General features: G+C 48.6%; 2 pseudogenes across 2 annotated transcripts in view; one reads left to right on the top strand and one right to left on the bottom strand.

Moving 5' to 3' along the window:
* The window catches only part of LOC309974959 (methylosome protein WDR77-like), a 462,921-nt pseudogene that overhangs the window by 53,530 nt on the left and 387,599 nt on the right, over window positions 1-21,792 (bottom strand). The window lies entirely within an intron of this gene.
* The window catches only part of LOC309958265 (antizyme inhibitor 2-like), a 41,529-nt pseudogene continuing 20,133 nt past the window's right edge, over window positions 397-21,792 (top strand). Inside the window, exons 1-3 of the transcript in view lie at window positions 397-458; window positions 664-724; window positions 5,386-5,559. The product of the transcript in view is annotated as an antizyme inhibitor 2-like (transcript). The remainder of the gene's footprint in view (window positions 459-663; window positions 725-5,385; window positions 5,560-21,792) is intronic.

The raw sequence follows: 21,792 nt of genomic DNA, 5'->3' as shown, positions 1-21,792 counted from the left end.
CGCACATTTCATTAGATGAAGCAAGTCTCACGGCCATACATAACTTCAAGGGATGGGAGGCTGTGCTAGACTGTATTATTGCCAAAATGTTTGCTGTCTCTCCCTGTTATCCTCTCCCCACTGACATCAGGCTTGGCCATGGGACTTGTTTTAGCTACTGATTTTTAGTAGAAATGTGCCATGAGGGTCTGCTCCTTCAGCCTGAATCCTGGAATGATGGAACAGAGCCAGAGCTGACCCACAATGGGAGCATAAGATGAGTGAGAAACAAATCTTTATAGTTATGAACTTGTATGATTTGGGCATGCTTTGTTATTGGGGCATAACTTAGCTTAAATGGATTGATTCAGTGGGGAAGTGTAATTTTACCAATTACAAGAGAATTGCGAATAGCCGATGGACAGCTCTAATGACTACCACCCAGAGCCATTTGAGTTGGACATCATTGGAGATGAACAGTAGCTTAGCAGGCTGGAGGGAAAGGGGTTCAGGCAGAAGGAAACTTCTGCAAAGGTTTGGAACAGAGAGGGATGTGATAAGTGGGCTGGGTGGGACTGGAGAGTCTTCTGAGGTTGGTTGTGTGATGGGAAGGGGGAGACTGGCAAGGACAGAAGAGGCCATTATATTCCCCCAAGACTGGCTGTTTGCCCTCGTCTCCATCAGACCCAGATCTGAGGTCATCCTTCGAGATGACTTCTATGAGTTCTGGAAGCCATTTTGTTGGGTGAGGTCCTGCTTCTCTCTGACCTTCAGGTTTCCATCTGTAAAACCAACATAATAATATTCACTTTGCAATGTTGTGACTATTCAGTGACTATTTTAACTAGTAGTGGAAGAAGCCTGGGATCTGGAATCATACAGACCCGTGTTTGAATCTGGCTCTGCCACTTACTGAGAACCTCAGGAATTTTTTGCTGTTGTTTTTTAAAAAAATTTTTAGGAATTTTTTTTTTTTTTTTTTTTGTGGTACACGGGCCTCTCACTGTTGTGGTCTCTCCCGTTGCGGAGCACAGGCTCCGGACGCGCAGGCTCAGCGACCATGTCTCACGGGTGCAGCCGCTCCGCGGCATGTGGGATCTTCCCGGACCGGGGCACGAACCCGTGTCCCCTGCATCGGCAGGCAGACTCTCAACCACCGCGCCACCAGGGAAGACCAGGAATTTTTTTTAAACATCTGTGAGCCTCTGATTTCTCGTCTGTAAAACAGAGATGGTACACAACACTGTAAATCAACTATACTCCAATAAAAATTAACTTTAAAAAATAGAGATGGTAATTAGTGCTTCATGGGGTTGTCATGAGAACTATAAGAAACAGTGAAACTATGCAATGCTTGGTAGGAGTTCCATAAATATTCATTAACCCAACTGCAGGGCTCATAGAAATGTTGGGTCTGACTTATCTTTCTTTGATTCTAGACTTGCTACAAACCAGATGGTTTTGATGCATTTAAGGCAAGAGAATGTGCGCGGCATGAAGCTTCATGGCCTTTAACAGCACAGTTAAAGAAAACCTGAGGTATCTTGGCATTTAACCACATGGCCATCCCAGGATCTAATAGGACCTAACCCCAGTTATTCACCAAGCTCGCACCCTGCATTTCAATCCCATTCCGAGTCCATAGGGTCAAACTATGAATGTTCCAGAAGAAATGTGCATATGATCAGGCAGGCTGTGCTGAGAGTCATGTACTCACCTGACCTCTGCACGAGCAAGTCCCAGCTCTCAGAGAAAGGTAGGGCTGTCAGAGCCATCTGCGGAGCACCTGCTTGTACTAAGCTGTGTACCAGCCGTTAGAGGCCAGGTCCTCAGATCCCAGTAATTTAAACCAACAGGGTTTAAGCTAAGATCTTTATTTGGTTGTCTCATTCAGTCCTCAAAATAGCCCTAGTGTCCTATCCTAATATTATTTCCATTTTTCAGATGAGGACATAGAGGATCAAAAAGGTAAAATAGGGCTTCCCTGGTGGCGCAGTGGTTGAGAGTCCGCCTGCCGAGGCAGGGGACGCGGGTTTGTGCCCCAGTCCGGGAGGATCCCGCATGCCGCGGAGCGGCTGGGCCCGTGGGCCGTGGCCGCTGAGGCTGCGCGTCCAGAGCCTGTGCTCCGCAGTGGGAGAAGCCACAGCAGTGAGAGGCCCGCGTACCGCAAAAAAAAAAAAAAAAAAAAAGGTAAAATAATTTGACCAGAGATGGAATTCAGATGAAGACCTTAAATTGTCTGATTACACTGCTTCTTGGGTTTTGCGGTTGAGAGACTCAAAACCTGAGAGGGCAGACTTACTCAAGTCACACAGCCCTGTTAGCTAATCTCCATGTCAGCACCATGTCACAGGTCTCCTGATTCCTAGAAAGAATGAGTTCTGAGTTTATGAATGTACATAATTTATAAATCAGATGCCATCAAATCTCAATGTTTACACTGTGATCTCTTTGGTCACATCCAAGCTTAAAACATCATCCTCCCTCCCAAAGATATGATACATAATTGACTATATTTTAATGTGTTTTATGGATTGTTTAAAAGCATATATTTGACACTTTAAATCATTTCATGTTTATATCGGTTAGAAGTGAGTTTCTAAATACATTTTATTTTCCAAATTGCTCACCTGCTGTCCAAACACCATTTATTCTATAAATTTTTTTTTGTTTTTTTCGATGATTGGTGATTTTTTTTTAAAGAATTTTTAAAAATTTTTTATTTATTTTTGGCAGCTTTGGGTCTTCGCTGCTGCACATGGGCTTTCTCTAGTTGCGGTGAGTGGGAGCTACTCTTTGTTGCAGTGCATGGGCTTCTCACTGCGGTGGCACCTCTTGTTGCAGAGCATGGGCTCTAGTAGTTGCAGCACACGGGCTCAGTAGTTTTGGCACGATGGCCCTGGAGTGGGCAGGCTTCAGTAGTTGTGGCACGCGGACTCTGTAGTTGTGCTGCACAGGTTTAGTTGCTCCACGGCATTTGGGATCTTCCCAGACCAGGGCTCGAACCCGTGTCCCCTGCATTGGCAGGCGGATTCTAACCACTGCACCACCAGGCAAGTCCCTGGTGATGTATTAAATTCTTTTGTTCTGAGCTTTGTTTCTGGCCTGTCCGTTCTGTCCCATTGATTTTTTCTCTTCTTGATCCTGAACAGGTTGTAGAAGCTGACAGACTTTGATATATATCCTAGATCTTAAGTGTCTTAGCTGTGACATCCTATATTTACTTATTCTACAAATATTCACTGAAGCAAATTCTGTGCCAAGTCTTATACTAGTGTGCATCACTGGAGACCCAGAAATGCAGAAGATGTGTTCCCTGTCTTCAAGCTATCATAATGTGGTGGGGACAATTCATAGGGACAGAAAGGCAGGCACAAATGCCAACAATAATAGTGAAGCACTTCATGTACATTATCTCACTTAATCCTCATCACTGCCACTTGAGGTCACTGCCCCTCATTTCGCAGAGGAGGGAACTGAGGCTCAGAGCTGTCAGGTAATTTGCCCACGGCCCCACAGTTAGTGAGTAGTAAGCCAGGGTGATTTCAAGCCCAGGAGATTAACACCTCTGCTATACCAGGTCACTTGGCACACAGGAGGAAAGGAAGAATACTGTCCAAGTCACGCAGCAGGTTATTTTCTGGGTAGAGACTCACTTCTTTGCCACCCAGACATAAGAGACTTGCCATCTCTGCCATCCTTGGGTCCTCCCCACCCTACCGCCCAGGCAGGGCTGGCAGAAGAGAAGAGTCACGGCAGGAGCCGGCTCCTTGATGGAACAGGCCAGGAGGCTCTGGTCACAGCACAGAGGTGGGGTGTAAGCCTGCGGGGAGTGTCAGCTGGCATTCCAGGGGCAAGGCAGCCCCAAAGTGGTGGCTTCAGCCTGAAAGGGCCAGCAGGTCACAGCGACCTCAGCAGCTCACATGTACAGGGAGGGTGCGGCCAGGGAGGAGGGACGTGACCGGACACTGAGTGACACAGACAGGCTCACTTTTCCATCTATCAGGGTGACTAAGACACTCTTTTTGCAACTCAGCAACCTCTTCCATCAAGGGCTAAGCTCCCCCAAGAAAGTCAGAAAGACTTGCAGGCTCTTTCTGCCTTGGCCACATACCTCCCCCAAGGGCATAAATTACAGAAATAGCCACTGGCATCAATGAGGAGGAGAGAAGAAGGGGAAAAAATAGACCATATCTCAAAACAGACTGATGGGGCTTCCCTGGTGGCACAGTGGTTGAGAGTCCGCCTGCCGATGCAGGGGACACAGGTTCGTGCCCCGGTCTGGGAAGATCTCACATGCCGCGGAACGGCTAGGCCCGTGAGCCATGGCCGCTGAGCCTGCGCGTCTGGAGCCTGTGCTCTGCAACGGGAGAGGCCACAACAGTGAGAGGCTCGCATACCGCAAAAAAGAAAAAAAAAAACAAAACAGACTGACGTTCAGGTCTCAGCTGAAGCCATTCATTCTTGGGATTGAGTCTCAACTGTGCTGCTTCCCAACGGTGAGAACTTGGGTGAGGTACACCTGCCCTCGGAGCCTCAGTGGCCACATCTGCGAAATGGGAATAATTTATACAGTACTTCTGCCCACACCACCCCCCACCCTCGGCACAGTGCCTGGCACATGGTAGTTGCTTAACGAGCACATGTTGCATGAGTTCCTACTTGTCTCCCTCTGGTTCAGTTGAGTGGGAGCTTCACGGGGCAGGGATTTGGGTTTGGACTGTTCACTGCTGTTTCCCCAGCACCCAAGCTAGAGCCTGGCACAGAGTAGGTGCTGGAGAAATCTTTGTTGAATGATTATAGAATAAGTAACCTAGAGCCTTCCCTGGCCCAACAGACTTCTCCTTCCTACTGAGGAGAGGGGCGTAAGTCGAAAGGGAGTAGAGAAAAGTGGTTAAAAGCAAAGCTCCCTGGACTTGGGAGACCTGGGCTCAGATTCTGTCTTTGTCATGTACTTGCTGTGTGACCTTGAGCCAGTGACTTCCTATTTCTTTTTTTTATTTTTTAAATTTTATTTATTTTTAGCTTTAGTGGGTCTTCGTTGCTGCGCTTGGGCTTTCTCTAGTTGTGGTGAGGGGGGCTACTCTTTGTTGGGGTGCGCGGGCTCCTCATTGCGGTGGCTTCTCTTGTTGCGGAGCACAGGCTCTAGGCACGTAGGCTCAGTAGTTGTGGCGCATGGGCTTAGTTGCTCCGAAGCATGTGGGATCTTCTTGGACCAGAGATCGAACCCATGTCCCTTGCACCGGTAGGAGGATTCTTAACCACTGCGCCACCCGGGAAGTCCCTGACTTCCTCTTTCTGAGCCTTCATTTCTCCATCTTTAAGATGGGACTTAAGAGTTATTGTGAGGATTAGCTGAGATAACCCACTTCCCAGGCTTCCCTCCCTCTTTCCCTGTCCTGGCAGGACTGCCAAGACCGCTTCACGGTGGCTGACCTGGGCGTACTGGCCAGCTGCCATCGGGCCTTCCGCCAGGCCCTGCCGCGGGTCTCACCCTTCTGTGCGGTGAAGTGCAACAGTAGCCCCTGGGTGCTGCGTGTCCTGGCCACCCTGGGCACCAGCTTTGACTGTGCCAGCCAGGTGGGTCTGGGGCTGCTAAGGGTCAGACTGGATCAGCCAGGTAGGGGTTGAATCCCACTGAGCTGCGGGTCATGCATAAGCTTCCCCTTGTCCGGTTGAGCACTTTATGTGCCAAGCGCTGTGTGAAGGGCCTCATACGGATTTCTGTCCTTGATCCTCCCAACAGCTCGACGAGGTGGCCAGGGGTATCCCCCCTTCATTTAAGGAGGAAACGGACTTAGGTGAATGACTGAGCCTGACCCAAAGGCTGTGCTCTTTCCTTACACTGGGGAGTAGAACATTCTGGAGATTTCTTAGCAGAAAGGGATTCACGGTGTTGAGACAGGTTAGAGCAGGAACTCAATTGGCGGGAATGATATCCCTGGAGATGGGGATTTTTGTGTGTGTGTGTGTGGTACACAGGCCTTTGACTGTTGTGGCCTCTCCCATTGCGGACCACAGGCTCCAGATGCGCAGGCTCAGCGGCCATGGCTCACAGGCCCAGCCGCTCCGCGGCATGTGGGATCTTCCTGGACCAGGGCACGAACCCGTGTCCCCTGCATCAGCAGGCGGATTCTCAACCACTGCGCCACCAGGGAAGCCCAAGATGGGGATATTTTACTAAGCCTCCCTCCTTCCCTTTCTGAGGATCCCTCAGCTAAGCAGGATTAAATGCACCAGCTGCCTACAGGCAGCCACCCTGATTTCTTCTCCCATGGGACCAGAGTTTATTGGAAAGGGGTTGGTTCTGAGCTAGAACTATCAGCATCTGGAACAGTGCCTGGCACATTGCAGGGACTCAGTCACGGGCACCTCATGGTCCCATCCAGGGGGAGCAAAGGAGTGGGTCACCAGTTGGGCTCTTGGCCATGCCAGGTGGAGCTGGAGCAGGTGCTGGGCCTGGGCATGGCCCCCTCGTGCATCATCTATGCCTACCCCTGCAGGGCTGTCCCCCACATCGAGTGCGCCGCTTGCCATGGGGTGAAGCTCCTGGTCTTTGACATCGAGAAGAAACTCACTGAGGTGGCCCAGGACCACCCGGGGCCAGGTGTGACCGGCAGGGGTGTGCAGGCAGCTGGGGTGACAGTCAGGGGGCTGGGGACAAAGGCAACATAATGAGCAAATTACCCAACACAGTATTTACCCAACAAACATTGGTCTAAGACAAATGAAGAGGTGGACCTGCAAGTCCCAGCCTGGTTTAAGGGGGTCTGGCCGCTGGTGGTACGTGGGAGCTCTATTGCATTTGGACTGAGACAGCCCAGGTTCAAATCCCAGCTCGGTCATTTACCTGATATATGTACTGGGCAAGTCTCTGAACACTTCTAACACTTGGCTCCTTCATTTTCAAAATGGAGGCGTGTTGCCTGGCACACAGTAGGTGTACTATACCGACGCTGTATCTGTTTTCTACACTCCCTTCCCTGGGTGGAACTGAGGAAGAGGTAAATGTGTACACATGTGTGCTCTTGGGCTGGTGATGGAGGTGGAGACTCGGTGGTATTGGACACCCTACTGGATCTGGGGGCCCGCTGGGCCTGGAAAGAGGGTGGGAAGCAGTGGTCTAGGCCCCCTGGCATCTCAGCTGAGTGCCCTTTCCTTGCCCTCCCCATTCACTGTGTCCCTTGCCCAGGCTGGTCCTCCAGCTGCAGACCAAAGACAACCAGAGCACCGCCCCCCGAGCGCCAAGTTTGGGGCCAGCCTGGAGGTGTGTGGGCACCTGCCCATGTCTGCCAGAGACCTGGGGTTGGCGGTAGCGGGAGTCGGGTGAGGGAGGTTGAAGACTCCAGAGCTGGGGGCGGGAGCCCTGGGGTCTAGTCCTGCCCTTGGCAAGCTGCAGCCCCTCTCTGGGCTTGTGGGACCCCATCTGTCAAAAGAGGAAGGATGGGATATGAAGTTTACTTAGGTCCTCCTGCTCCAAGGCACTGGGGTTTGGGTTCTGATCATGAAATGTCCCTGAGAGGAAGAGGAAACCAGGTGGCTGTGCCGCCGCTGGGGTGTGGGTGCGGGTGTGTGTCACGTGGACCCCCGGGTCTGGAGGTGAGGGCCCCCCATGGTGCCTTCATCCGTAGGTCAGCCCGAGTGTGCAGGTGTCTGTGAGCTCACAGCTGGGCCGGCACAGTCAGGGATGTTTCCAGGTGTTGGTTTCTGCATTTGGCCCCGGTGGCTCTGTGTCTTATATATGCCAGTGCATCTCTCTCTGTGATTATCCACGGTCTTTGTGGCTTTATGGTTCAGAATATATGAGACCATAGGTTTCTGCACACATTTCCCCTGAGTTACACGCACGGACCGTGCTCAGCTTCCACATGGGATCCGACTGCCAGACACCCTAGAGCTACATGCAGGCCGACGCTGACTGCCGGCACATGCTCGAGATGGGCTGCAGGGTTGGGCAAGACATGAGCCTCCTGGCTATTAAAGGGAGCTTCCCAGACTGAAGGGTTTGGGGCCCGAGTTTGAGGAGGTGAGCTGGCGAGGGCCCTGTGGCTGGTACCTGTGCTCAGGGAGATCTCAGGGTGTGCCCGGGCATGTGCATGAGTGTGGGTGCCTGTGTACACGTACATGTGTTTGTGTGTCCACCTCTCTTTGGGCCTCTGCGTGTACCAGGTGTGCATGTGTGGTTTGGTTCCGTCCAAAAGCAGACCCTGAGACAAAAACTTGGGTGCTAGTAGTTTCTTCGGGAGGAATCAATGAGGAAATCAGGAGAGTGAGATGGAAGGGAGGCAAGTCAAAAAAAGAAACGGTCAAGCTGGTTACCACCGTGGGCATCTGGACCAGCCCCGCTGGGGATCATCTGCGGAACCAGAATCATCCACCAGAGGACAGGGAGCTGGGGCCTTTGTCCATCAACTCCTGAAGTTGTGGGCAAGGGATGGTAATTCCCCCACACCCAAGCTGGTTTCTGGTGAAGCTGGAGAAAATCGTCAGGGAGAGAAGAAGGTGTAGGTATGTGTATATGTGTGTTTGTGTGTGTACATGTTTCCCTGTGTCCGTGTGTAGAAATGTGTATATCTATTAAATAACTATTCTCAGTCTGTCCCATGATCCAGCAACCAGAACAATAATACCTGACCCAGTGGGGCCTCCGGGACCCTCCTCCAGATGAAGGTAGTTGTCCCTCCAAATAGGTTGACGCTCAGGCCATATTGTTTGTGAATATGTTGACTTTCACTCCCAGCCAATGAATGTCTTAGTGTGTGCACAAATTTGCTTGTGTATACATGTGTGTCTGCATGGGTGTGTGTGTAAGTGTTTCTGGGTGTCTCTGGACATGTGTCTTCGTGTGTGTACTTGTCCCTCCTCCCATCAAGCTCACATGCTGGAAACAGAGGTGCTCTAAGAGCAGAGGTTACAAACGAGACCTCTGGGCTTGTTTGGCTCCCACAATAGTTAAAAACTTTAGTTGCCAATATTCTTTGTTTTAAAATAGACGCATTTCACAAATGCCTGAATTCCTCTGGCCCTCTCAAAAATTTGAGAGAGCTGATGATATAGAAGTACAGTCCATCTTGGCAACAAGTAAATCAAATTTATGGCGCATGTCCAGTATCTAACGGATCTGTGGGACTGGGAGAGTAGCTGCCCTCTTTGCAGAGGCATTGACTCTCCAGTTTGTTGTAAGACTTAACTGGCCCATTTTCTCATTTATGTTACCTGCTCGGCCCCTTAGGTAACTGAGCTTTCAACCTCTGCTTTATAGCAATAATCGGAGCCAACAGCCTCATACTTTACAGATGAGGAACTGAGGTCTCATGTGTGGGCAGGCCCGACTCTGTCAGGCTGGGCAGTGGAGGGATAAGTCCCAGCCAGTGCACACACCCGTGCCCCTCCGAGTGCTCCGATAGCTTCCGGGTGAGCCGGTGAAGGGGAACAGACCAGACCTCGGTCTTTTCTGTCTTCCATCCCTTTCTTCGCTTCCCCTGTATCCCTGCAGGAACTCTGCCCCGATCTGCCCCTCTTCCCATGCACCCTCTACAGATATCTCCCCTGGACATATGGGGAGCAAAGCGTGGATTGGGGTAATGGGTGGCAGCCAGAGAAGCTAGAGGAGCCCAATGACCCCACTCAAACAAGGTTATCTCATGGACGCATCGCAGAACAGCAAATTCCCCATCTGCAAAGTATCTTGGTTCTGCCCAGTCAGACACTCAGGGGTATAAGTAGGCTCTGGGAAAATGTAAGTTAAATCAAGATGGAAGGCATTTCCATGAGTTTTCTTTGCTTGGGGAGGATGGGCAGGTCTGAGTATAGGACTCATGGGTCTCCAGGCCTAATCAGCCTCTAACAGACCCTAAACAAGAAGACCTTTGCTTTTTATTTTCCATAGTAAGAAGTCTCCATCACTTGAATCATGGGAAATTCTTTAAAAACAAAAAACACTAGGTTTTCATCCTCAAGAAAATACTGAAAATCCAGGAGAAGTGCTCCTATGTCCCTCAAGACCATCCCGTGCTCTCTCTCCTGTGACATAATAAGAAATAGATATTTGGTCTCTCTCCCTAGTTTTCTAGCACAGCTCCTAAAACCCCTGGAATCTCTGAAGAGATGTGTCTTTTTGTATGTTAACGCAATGGCCTCAGGATTTAATCAATCATGACTACATAATGAAGCCTCCAAAATCCCCTAACTGAAGGGGTTCAGAGAGCTTCCATAGGTGAACATGAGGTGCTGGGAGGTTGGTGCGCCTGGACAGGGCATAGAAGCTCTGTGCCCCTTTCCACATACCTTGCCCTGTGCACCTCTTCCTTCTGGCTGTTCCTGAGCTATACTCTTGTATAACAAACTGGTAATCTAGTAAATAAACTGTTTTCTTGAGTTCTGTGAGTTGTTAGCAAAATATAAAACCCAAGGAGGGAGTTGTGGGAACCTCTGATTTGTGGCCAGTGCGTCAGAAGCACAGGTGACAACCTGGACTTTTGATTGGCATCTGCAGTGGAGAGGACAGCCTTGTGGGACTGAGCCCTTAACCTGTGGGATCTGACGCTTTCTCCAGGTAGATCGTGACAGAATTGAGTTAGATTGTAGGACAGCCAGTTGGTGTCTGCAGAGAATTAGAAAATTACTTGGTGTTGATGCCGAAAGCTCAGCCTCTGTGCACCAAACTGAATCTCGGGAACAGAGTTTTGGGTGAAGTAGAAAAGAATAGCTTTATTGCTTTGCCAGGCAAAGAGGGACACAGTGGGCTTGTGCCTCTTAAAATTTTGTGTCCCAACCTGGGAGGATTTGGAGTTTTATAGCAGTAGTTCAAGGGTGGGGTTGCTGACAAGATTAGGGTGTGTGCAGGGCCTGCACTCCTTTATTTATTTATTTTTAATTAATTTTAATTAGAGTATAGTTGCTTTACAATGTTGTGTTGTTTCTGCTGTACAGCAAAATGAATCAGTTATACATATACATATATCCCCTATTTTGGGATTTCCTTCCCTTTTATGTCACCATAGTGCGTTAAGCAGAGTTCCCTGTACTATACAGTATGCTCTCATTAGTTATCTATTTTATACATAGTATCAATAGTGTATAAATGTCAATCCCAATCTCCCAATTCCTCCCACCTTTCCCCCTTTCCCCCTTGGTATCCATACATTTGTTCTCTACATCTGTGTCTCTATTTCTGTTTTGCAGATAAGATCATTTCATCTCATCTCAGGTGGTCGGGTCTCCTAATCTTTTTTTTTTTTTTTTTTTTTTTTGCGGTACGCGGGCCTCTCACTGTTGTGGCCTCTCCCGTTGCGGAGCACAGGCTCCGGACACGCAGGCTCAGCGGCCATGGCTCACGGGTCCAGCCGCTCCGCAGCATGTGGGATCTTCCCGGATCAGGGCACGAACCCGTGTCCCCTGCATCGGCAGGCGGACTCTCAACCACTGCGACACCAGGGAAGCCCGGGTCTCCTAATCTGGATGGGCTTCTCTGGTCCCTTTAATCTGGCCTCAGGTGGTTTCTTGACTGCTCCTCCTTTTATTAGCAACTGTTCAGAATCTGCGCTTTGGAACTCAGGGAAGGTCATGGAGGCTGGAGTCTTGCCTTCAAATAAGAAATGGGGGACCAAAAGGCTTCTGTGCCCAGGAGCCCCACGGGGTCCTGCTCGGTTTCAGTGTGGAGCAACCCCCATATATCTGGTTACAGAAGGGTTCTGTGAGTGTAGAGAGAAAAAGAGTGTGGCTTTCTTTCATCATCCCTCTTCAACTGGACCCCTGCAGCTCAGGGCTCAGCAGGAGCACCCCTGAACCCACTTCTCTAACTGCCTCTTCCAGGCTGCTCCAGGCTGTTCTGGTTTCCTGCCCTCAGTCACTCTGAGCCTCCCCCCACCATCCCAGAGTGCAGCTCAGATCACACCATGGTGCTTTACAGACCTTTTCTGAAAGTTTGATGATGAATGGAATTACTGTGTGGAGAAGAAAACATATTAGGTTTCTAGGCAAGGGGCTTGGTTTTTCTGGGCCTTAGTTTCCTCATCTATGAAATGAAGATAATGACAGTGCTTTCCTTATCAGATGGACATGAGGAATGAATGAAAACATGCACATAAAGCGTGGTGAGCTGGGACTTCCCTTGGTGGTGCAGTGATTAGGAATCTGCCTGCCAGTGCAGGGGACACGGGTTCGAGCCCTGGTCCGGGAAGATCCCACATGATGTGGAGCAACTAAGCCCGTGTGCCACAAGTACTGAGTCTGCGGAGCCCACATGCCACAACTACTGAAGCCCATGTGCCTAGGGCCCGTGTTCTGCAACAAGAGAAGCCACTGCAATGAGAAGCCCCCTCACCGCAACTAGAGAAAGCCCGCACGCAGCAACGAATACCCAACACAACCATAAATAATAAATAAATAAATTTATTTATTTAAAAAAAAAGCATGGTGAGAAGTCAATAAAATCACCTCATTACACGTGTATGTCATTGACAAGTACTTATTAAGCATCTATTGTGCGCTGGGCCTTGCTGAGTGATAAGACAGAGCAGTGACTGAGGCTCCCCTTTTCAAATTTATAGTCCATTTGAGAAGTGCATCAGTTGGGATCTTACAGGAAAACAGAAAGGACCCCAGGCATTTCAAACAGAGAGGGATTTAATTGAGGAAATTAGCTGAGAGAAGGTTGGAAGTGCAAAAAAAGGAAGATGTGTTACCCAGTGTCTTAATTCCCCCAGGAGTTGACCCAGGGACAAGGATTTGAGTGCATACAGTTAATTTGGGAGCTGCAGGGGACACTAGCAGGGTGGTGGGGAAGTGAGATAGGGAAAGGAAGGCAGCCAATAGGGGGCAAAACACATGGCTATCACAATGGGTGAGGAGTGTTCAATTCCACAGGCAACTCTGGGGTATAAAATACATGCCTGAGAGTCATCCCACATGAGGAGCAAGGGAGCTGCACTATTTAACCCCAACTCCCAAGAATCATTGTTTGAGGGCTTCTGGGCTCCTATCCGTCTCCCAGAGTAATGGAAATAAAAACAAAAATAAACAAATGGGACCTAATTAAACTCAAAACTTTTGCGCAGAAAAGGAAATCACAAACAAAACAAAAAGACTACCCACAGAATGGGAGAAAATACTCGCAAACGATATGACCGACAAGGTCTCCAAAATTTACAAACAGCTCATGCAGCTCAATATCCAAAAAACGAACCACCCATTATGAAAAAATGGGCAGAATAAACATTTCTCCAAAGAAGACATACAGATGGCCAAGAGGCACATGAAAAGATACTCAACATCACTAATTATTAGAGAAATGTAAATCAAAACTACAATGAGATATCACCTCACACCAGTCAGAATGGCCATCATCAAAAAATCTACAGACAGTAAATGCTGGAGAGGGTGTGGAGAAAAGGCAACCCTCCTACACTGTTGGTGGGAATGTAAATTGGTACAGCCACTGTGGAGAACAGTATGGAGGTTCCTTAAGAAACTAAAAATACAGCTACCATATGATCCAGCAATCCCACTCCTGGGCATATATCCACAGGAAAACATGGTTCGAAAGGATACATGCACCCCAACGTTCATCGCAGCACTGTTTACAATAGCCAAGGCACGGAAGCAACTTAAATGTCTGGCAACAGATGAATGGATAAAGAAGATGTGGTACATATATTCAGTGAAATATTACTCAGGCATAAAAAAGAATGAAATAATGCCATTTGCAGCAACATGGATGGACCTGGAAATTACCATATTCAATACTAAGTGAAGTAAGCCAGACAGAGAAAGACAAATATCATATGATATCCCTTATATGCGAAATCTAAAAAAAAATGATACAAATGAACTTATTTACAGAACAGAAACAGACTCACAGACTTTGAGAATGAACTTATGGTTACCAGGGGGGGAAGGGTCGGAGGAGGGATAGATGGGGAGGTTGGGATTGACATGTATACACTGCTATATTTAAAACAGATAACCAACAAGGACCTACCGTAAAAAAGTAAATAAATTAGTTAAAAAAACCCAAATGATACCAAAACAGAAGTATCGACCCCACATAAATCATTAGAAAATAAAATTGGTAGAAATAGATCATTACATTTGAGCGAAGGAGAAGCGTGAGAAGTACAGGGTGTGATGGGAGGTATAGGTAAAAACCAGGCTTAGTCGGCATGCTGAGAGAAGGTGTTGCTCTAATGCTGGTGAGAGATGAGGGTCACCTGGGTCAGGGTGGTGGTGAGGGATAGGATGTGTGTCAGAACAGCGTGGTGAGCAGAGTGGAGGAAGACCATCTGGTACGCCCTGTGGGGAGAGTCCTGTAGATTCAAGTTCCCACCACCCTCCTTCCCCACCCCAGGTTGTCCTTTGGCCTTTGCAGCCTCCAAGCCCTCCTTCCATGCCCCTCCCCATTCAGTTATCTGAACAGTATCAGTTCAGTTATCATATGTTTACAATCATCATCTCCCTGGTACATCACAACGATCCTATAAATATTATTATATTTTAAATAAATAAATTTATTTATTTATTTTGGCTGCGTTGGGTCTTCATTGCTGCGTGCAGGCTTTCTCTGGTTGAGGAGAGCAGGGGCTACTCTTCGTTGTGGTGCGCGGGCTTCTCATTGCAGTGGCTTCTCTTGCTGTGGCACAGGGGCTCTAGGCTCACAGGCTTCAGTAGTTGTGGCACGTGAGCTCAGTAGTTGTGGTGCATGGGCTGAGTTGCTCCGCGGCATGTGGGATCTTCCCAGAGCAGGGCTCGAACCCGTGTCCCCTGCATTGGCAGGCGGATTCTCAACCACTGTGCCACCAGGGAAGTCCCCTATAAATATTATTAATCTCCATGTATTAGAAGAGGAAACTGAGGCTCAGGAAGTTGGTGTCACTGCCCAAGATTTTTTGAGAAGATGATATTTGAGCTGAGACCTGAAAGATGAGAAGCGACTCTTGGGAAGGGCTGGAGAAAGCACTCGAGACAGAGGAGAGCCACTGCAAAGGCCCTGAGGTGTGGAGCGGTTTAGAATATTCTAGAAATAGGAAGGAGGTCTGTGAGGCTGGAGCTCATTTCTCAGACCAGGGCTACCTGGCATCTGACTCCTCTTCAGGAATCGCCTCTCTGATGGTGACTCTGACTTCTCTCTCCAGCTCTGGCCACACACTTGGTGACGGTCTGCACTCAGTCTCTCTGCAAGGGCCATCTCTCATTTCCCTGCCCTCCCTCAGACCTGGGGACCAGCGCTCTCACTGTAAAGCCTGAGGCTCCCGCCCCAATCCCTGGACTGGCCTCAAGGGGGCAGCAGTGTACAGAGAATGCCCAGGGTGAGGCTGCCAGCCCAGCCAAGGCCTCTTCCTCAAGGGCTCTGCTTCCCGCTGCTTCCAGACCAGAAGCAGATTTATCACAAAGTGAATGAAACTTAAACCTCAAAGTCCTTCACTCTGTTAAGCCACTTTCAAGGCCCAGGAATGGGCTCACAGCAATTTTGTACTAATAATTTTGCTTTTTTCCCCGTAAATCTTACAGAGGATCCCAATCTGTATAGCTTCAGATCCCACCAAACCTCTCAGGGCTCCAGGGGATTCAGGAGGAAAAATAAGGTCACTGGTCAACTGAAGTTGAGCCAGTGAGGGCCTGAGGGCTTCCTGGTGGGTTAGGACACTGGTCACAGCCAGTGCCTGCCAGCCAACATCAGCTTTCGACCTCTAGGCCCCCACCCTGAGGGTCCCTCACAACCCTGATGTGGCTCTGCTCCCAGTGGGTTCTTGGTCCTTAGCAAGCCGCTTTCCTGCCTGGGCCTTGGTTTCCACTTCAAAGTACAGCCAGAATGAAGACATGAATGAGAGAGGTGGCCACCTCAGCTCCTGACGGCCTCTCAGTTCCTGGTTCTGCCTTCCCTGGGGTCTCTGAGATGCCTCAATTTCCTGCTAAGAAATCCCCTTCGAGTGACTGAGTGTGAAGGTGATTTTCTTGTAACCCAAAGAACTAAGAAGGAGCAAAAGATCTGCTGTATCTTTTAGCAGCTTTTCCTGCTACAGAATGTACTGAACAGAGCCAATGTGGGTTAGGCTGCCCAGCACGCAGACACCGGGGCCATGTTGATTGCTCAGTGAGCGGCTCTTCTGAAACCAGGAGGAGGTTTGTCGACTGAAAAAAACAATGCACAACGTAAAAGTTGAGGGTTAGGTTTTATTTGGTGGACATTCCGAGGACTTCAGACCCCAGACACAGCATCTCAGATAACTCTGAGAAACTGTTCTGAAGAGGCAAGGCAGGGAGCCAGGAGATATAGGAGTTTTTGCTACAAAGACCAGGTAGTTGGAACATCAAAATATTACTGTTAATAAAAGAAAACCAGACATCTCAGGTTAAGGAAGTTAGAGCTTGTCTATACATGCGAAGAGGCAAGAGTCTGGGCTCCCTGAAGTCATTTGGTAGGCACCTCAGTTATCTGCCAGCATCCTGTGCTTTCTCATCCCCAGTCTCCTCGGGGTGCACTGTGGGGGGTGGCCGCAGTAGCTGACTGCTAGGTGGCGGGCATTCTTTGTTTCCATCCTGAGTTCCCTCAGGGCTCACCATTGGGGCAGGTGTAATGTGATGGCTGGGTGGCTGCAACATCCTTTGTTTACTGATATGGCAGGCAATATTTTAGTTCACAGGCTGAAGACAGTTGGAATGGTTGAAAGTATTTGCAAGCTTGGACTAATTTATTCCATTTTGATTTGGTTTGGGCCAGTCTGAGCTGGTTTTATCTGGTTAGACCCCATTTATTACAGGTTCATCAGGCAGAGGTGAGTCTTGGCCTGTTTGGACTAATTTTTGCCATTTGAGCTGACTTAGGCTGGTTTGATCCAGCTGCTCCTCCATCACATGGGCAAAAACTGTTCAAACTAAGAACCTTGGGGAAGGATGCAATTTGGCAACATCTATTTGCCAAAGCAATTTGGTAATAGTTATTAAAATTAAAACCACAGACATTTGTTGGCCTAGCGATACCACTCCTAGAATCTGTATCACAGAAATGAGAATGCAAGCATGGAAGGGTTTATGTACAAAACATTTTTGTTGGCAGCGTTGTTCCTGATAACAAAACTGGAAACAAAATTCATGTTCATCTAGGGAGGAAGAGTTAATAGCTAAATAAATTGTAGTACCTCCTTACCATGGAATAGAATGCAGCCATTAAAAACAATGAGTTAGGGCTTCCCTGGTGGCGCAGTGGTTGAGAGTCCGCCTGCCGATGTAGGGGACACGGGTTCGTCCCCTGGTCCAGGAAGATCCCACATGCCGCGGAGCAGCTGGGCCCGTGAGCCATGGCCGCTGAGCCTGTGCGTCCAGAGCCTGTGCTCCGCAACGGGAGAGGCCACAAGAGTGAGAGGCCCGCGTACCGCCAAAAAAAAAAAAAAAAAAAAAAGCAATGAGTTAGAGCTAGATCTATTGATTTGGAAGGATTTTCATGCTGTTTTGTGAGAATAGTAAGACACAGATAAATGTATATTTTTAATATAATTTTTATTTTTATTAGACAAAAGGCCAAAACTGTATATATATGAGCCTAAAAATACTGTGGAAGGATACATACCACTTGGTTAAAGTAAATTACCTGGGCGGGTGGGAGAGGAAGGAAGGAATGAAAAGAGGAGAGAGGGAGGGGGAAGGGGAACAAAAAGGCTGATTTTAAAAAGATGTTCATGATACAGAGTTCACACTGTTATTGTCCCAGCGATGGGATGTTAAGTATACGGGTTTGTTAGAGTCATAAACAGATGCATGTAAGGCTGGTCTGAAAACATTAAGGGTTTTCATTGGGGAAATGGACTTTCAAGTGGTTTTTACTTGCTTTTCTTTAACTTTCTGTATTATGTAAGTTGATCACCATAAGCAGGTACTATTTACATAAGCCAAAAAATAAAGAGCTATTTTTATTGTGGAAGAAAAAGGAAAAGAGATACCATAGTCTTCAAAGACTCTCTGCAAGGGTTTTTTATTTTTTTTGGCGGTACGCGGGCCTCTCACTGTTGTGGCCTCTCCCGTTGCGGAGCACAGGCTCCGGACGCGCAGGCGCAGCGGCCATGGCTCACGGGCCCAGCTGCTCCGCGGCATGTGGGATCCTCCCGGACCGGGGCACGAACCCGTGTCCCCTGCATCTCTGTTTCACAGCTGGGTGAGCAAGAGTTTGGAGGTCCAAGATCACACAACTGAAGGAGGTGGGGGGACTCAAGCCCAAGGTCCAACACTGAAGTCCAGGCCACACCCACTCTCTGCCTTCTGCCTCCCAATAATGTAAGTTCTGGAATCAGACAAACCAGTGCCATTCGCAGCTGTCACAGCAGGCCGGCCATCGCTGTCTCTGAGCAAGGACCTGCGTCATAATTTTGCCCAGTGAATTAACAGAACCACTGTGTCTCTCCATGGCCTGGATTCATGGCTGTGTCATAAAAGTGCTGGCAGCAGCCAGACTTCCTCCTTCCTGACCCTAGGCCCCGCCTGCCTGTGACCTGAGCCCCGTCAAGCTAAGTGGCCCTCGTGGGGAAGGTGTCTCCACAAACTGTTTCAGCCGGTTCCAGTCCAAACTGTTTCAAGACAGAGTGGTCTGGGCTTTACATCCTGTCTCCTCTGTGCTCACAGAGCTGATTTCATCTTGCTGTGTACAGGCGGAGCATGCAGGGGTCAGGCATCTGCTCTGTTCTTTCCAGAGTGTAAGCCAGGGATCCCTCCTGCTTCCTGATTTCTGAGGCAGCTCACGCTGTCTCTGAACACTCATTTCAGAGGCATCCGTTGACCTTCCCAAACAGGGAGTGAGCGACAGGGAGAAGGCAGCACAGCAAGGCCCTGCCCTTGGTCCTCTATGTGCATTGGCTCAGCAACCCTGAGAAGTGACATCTGTTAGTATCCACATTTGACAGAGAAGGAACAGAGGCACAGGAAGGTCAAGGACTTACCCAGAGCAGCCCCAGAGCCGGCTCAAACCTTAGGGGTCTGGCCGTAGGGTCCACGACCTTCACTACTACCGCTCTCCACAGTAGCTGTGGGACCATGGACAACTCATCTGAATTGTTGACCTTCAGTTTCCTCATCTATAAAGTAGAGATGAATACCCTGCCCTCCGCCGCCCAGTGAGTGTGTACATCCTTGACTCAGCACATAGACTTGGGTCTCCTTGACCCAGTCCCCTTCGTTCCTCTCCACCTGAACCTGCACCCCAGAGCCTGGCTCAGAGTTGGAATATCTCGTGTTTGCTGATATTGCAGTATGCAGGAACACATCCCAGAAAGGTAAGGACACAGAGGCACTAGCATCGGGCCTGGCTCCAAATGTGCATTGTATCCATGGTGTGTCTTGAATAAGTCATTTATTCCCTTAAACTCAATTTCTTCATCTACGAAATGGGGCATTAACCTCCCCTCTGCCACATTGGCTGTATTCATGAAAGTACAGTAAGTCCCCTACATATGAACGAGTTACGTTCTGAGAGTGCATTTGTAAGTCCAATTTGTTTGTAAGTCAAACAAAGTTAGTCTAACTACCCAACTAACACAATTGGCTATATAGTACTGTACTGTAATAGGTTTATAATACTTCTCACACAAATAATACATAAAAAACAAACACAAAAATTAAACGTTTTGGGGCTTCCCTGGTGGCGCAGTGGTTGAGAGTCCGCCTGCCGATGCAGGGGACACGGGTTCGTGCCCCGGTCCTGGAAGATCCCACATGCCGCGGAGCAGCTAGGCCCGTGAGCCATGGCCGCTGAGCCTGCGCGTCCCGAGCCTGTGCTCTGCAACAGGAGAGGCCACAACAGTGAGAGGCCCACGTACCGCAAAAAAACCACAAAAATAACAAAAACATTTTGGGACTTCCCTGGTGGCGCAGTGGTTAAGAATCCGCCTGTCAATGCAGGGGACACAGGATCAATCCCGGGTCCAGGAAGATCCCACATGCTGCAGAACAACTAAACCCGTGTGCCACAACTACTGATGCCGTGCACCTAGAACCCGTGCTCCACAACAAGAGAAGCCACCGCAATGAGAAGTCCGAACACCGCAACGAAGAGTAGCCCCCACTCACTGCAACTAGAGAAAGCCCACGCTTAGCAACGAAGAACCAACACAGCCAAAAATAAGTAAATAAATAAATTAATTTTAAAAAATAAACATTTTTAATCTTATAGTGCAGTACCTTGAAAAGTACAGTGGTACAGTACAACAGCTGGCATACAGGGGCTGGCATCGAGTGAACAGGCAAGAAGAGTTACTGACTGGAGGAGGGAGAGGAGGTGGGAGATGGTAGAGCTGAAGGATCGTCAGCAATAGGAGATGGAGGGCAAGCTGCAATTTCACTCACGCCTGACGCTGATGGCACAGGTTCTGGTTCCTTGCTGGATTCAATTCTATTTACCCTGTTGAAAAACGATCCAGTGATGTCTGGGTAGTAACTTTTTTTTCTTGTCATAGATGACACGGTAGCACTGGATTGCATTCTGAGCGGCTGCTGCAACCTTCGTGTACCATTCTACTTTCAGGCGCTGTGCCTCAAAAACTAACGGTGCCTCCTCAAATAAAGAAAATCCCCTTGCTATTTCCTGCGTCGTGAATCTCTTCGGTTCTTCAGTTACTTCTTCCTCTTGTTTCTCTTCATCCTTTCTCTGGGCCTCCAATTCCATCAGGTCTTCATTAGTAAGCTCCTTGAGTTGCACAGCAACAGTACTGTACAGTAAAGTACACAAAAGCACAACCACTTGTAGAGGATGCACGCACGCGACAATGTACGCCAGACACATGAACTAACTTATGTGATTGGACATGGGAATACATGTTCGAATCTTTGAAAGTTCGAAACTTGAAGGTTCGTATGCAGGAGATTGCTTGTACCTATTTGCTGCTTATTGACATATGTAGGAACATGCCCCAGAAAAGCCAGATCAGAAGTCCTGCTTCAGGTGGGGCTGGGCGGGCAGTCTCTGCTCCCATGGGGCATCCTCAGGCAGGAGTCAGTGTGGGATGATTCCTCAGGGATGACTCTCTGTCCAGCCTACCTGCAGAGTCACCCGGGGAACTGAGTCACGGCACCAGGGAACTCAAGGGCCTGCCCTCAGAGGTTCCTATTCTGCTGTCTGTCAGAGGAGCCCCAAATGTCACTCTGGACTGTGACACCTACTCTCTTTGTGACCTTGAGCAGGTTACATAACCTCCCAGGGAGGAAGGAAGAGGCCAGACCAACGGGAACTGGGGGTGTTTGGCCTAGGGGAGAGCTACCTTGGGTGACATGAGCCCTGTCTGCAGATGGCTGAAGGGTTGCCAGGAGAAGGGGTTTGTGAGGAGAATGTAGCTCTTCAAGACATTTATTTTTGTCTCAAAACTTTAACTTTTCAAAAATTTCATCTCTAAATGATGCCTGGCACAAACTCCCGAGCACACCTCCCCTCTTACTGGTTTTGCCCCCAGAGGCCATCACTTTGAACACTGTCAGGCATTTCTTCTGCTATTGACCTCAGTGTTTCCAGATAACGAGCTTATGATGCTATTTCATGATTTAATGAGTTAACTATCTATACTTATTTTTTTATGAGGTTCTTCTATATCTCCTCACTTCTCTTCAGTCTTCCCAATATATTTTATCACAATTTTATTTAAATCAGTTACCAACACTTACTTTATCCTGACTATACAAAATATTGTTTATCCTTTTTTTGCCTATTATTTCTAAAATTATTGGGTATACCTAGAGTTTCTTTTTGGGTTAAACAGATCAAATGGGATCTCAGTAGTCTGAACACCTACTTTTGTCCTGCAGAGCCCACGGTCAACTGACCACACCAAAGATCCCTGCAGA

Source organism: Leucopleurus acutus (genome assembly GCF_964270905.1).
Source record: "Leucopleurus acutus genome assembly, chromosome: 2".
Lineage (NCBI taxonomy): Eukaryota > Metazoa > Chordata > Mammalia > Artiodactyla > Delphinidae > Leucopleurus > Leucopleurus acutus.
The sequence above is the reverse complement of the archived record's forward strand: the minus strand, read 5'-3'. Positions and strand labels throughout refer to the sequence as shown.